Source organism: Sinocyclocheilus grahami, unplaced genomic scaffold (assembly GCF_001515645.1).
Source record: "Sinocyclocheilus grahami isolate Dianchi unplaced genomic scaffold, SAMN03320097.WGS_v1.1 scaffold3160.1, whole genome shotgun sequence".
In the NCBI taxonomy this organism is placed as follows: Eukaryota; Metazoa; Chordata; class Actinopteri; order Cypriniformes; family Cyprinidae; genus Sinocyclocheilus; species Sinocyclocheilus grahami.
Window position 1 is genome coordinate 8,756 of NW_015508323.1, and position 942 is coordinate 9,697.

Consider the following 942-nt stretch of genomic DNA (forward strand, 5'->3'; position numbering starts at 1 on the left):
ATCTATCATCCTCAGATGATCCTTTATACTCAACCGCAGCAGAACCAGGATACAGCCTAATACGATACTAATAAGATCACGACTCGGTAAGAATTCTCGCAGGAATGTAACTTTGACGTACAATTTACAAACAGTATAATATTAATGCTGGACCAAGTATTATACAGTTAATACTGTTGTTTATGAATCCCTGGAATGCTCCCTTGAGGAAATGGTGTTTAAGTTATTCATTTTTTTCTTTTTCAGTCTCTGCAAGCCCTTTTGCTGCTCAATAGGAATATTGTGAAGGCATTTGTTAAATTTTTCATCAAGGGTTGAAAAGCACATTGGTTACCTTCTAATGCTGTTGCCAGCTTCCTCATACCATGTGGTGAGAATATATTGTAGACAGTTTCCCTGTCTCTGTTTAAAAAAAACATTGTTAACTTGCTAACCTAAAATCCACCCATGCAAACACGGTGAGCACTACACTGATAACATCAACAAACAACGTTGTATAAATATTTGTATTTTATTTACTGTAAAAAAGATGTATAATTTTGCACCACTAGTGGCATCAAATGGAATTGCAGTGTGTTTGAACAGCTTTATTGGGCTCAACCAATGGGGTGAGTTTGGAGGTGGGGCTACCCGTTTGGCCAACCAATGGAAAACAGAAAAGGACCAGTTCTTTTGTCATTATTTTTTTAATTCAGTTTGGTGTAGCTAGTGGTCCAGTAATTACACGCTTCGCTTTTAAATCAGCTTTTTATAAAGGCCACAAAAATATAATTTATTTCTAGTGTAAAATTCTACACACTGTCAATACAGAGTCCTGCATCACTGGATATGTTGCTTCAATAAATGCACTGTATATACGATTTGATCTGTGGTATTGACACTGTGGTATGTCAGCTGTATTCCTCTGTGGAGAAGTGTCCGTTTGAGTCGTGAATAGAAAAC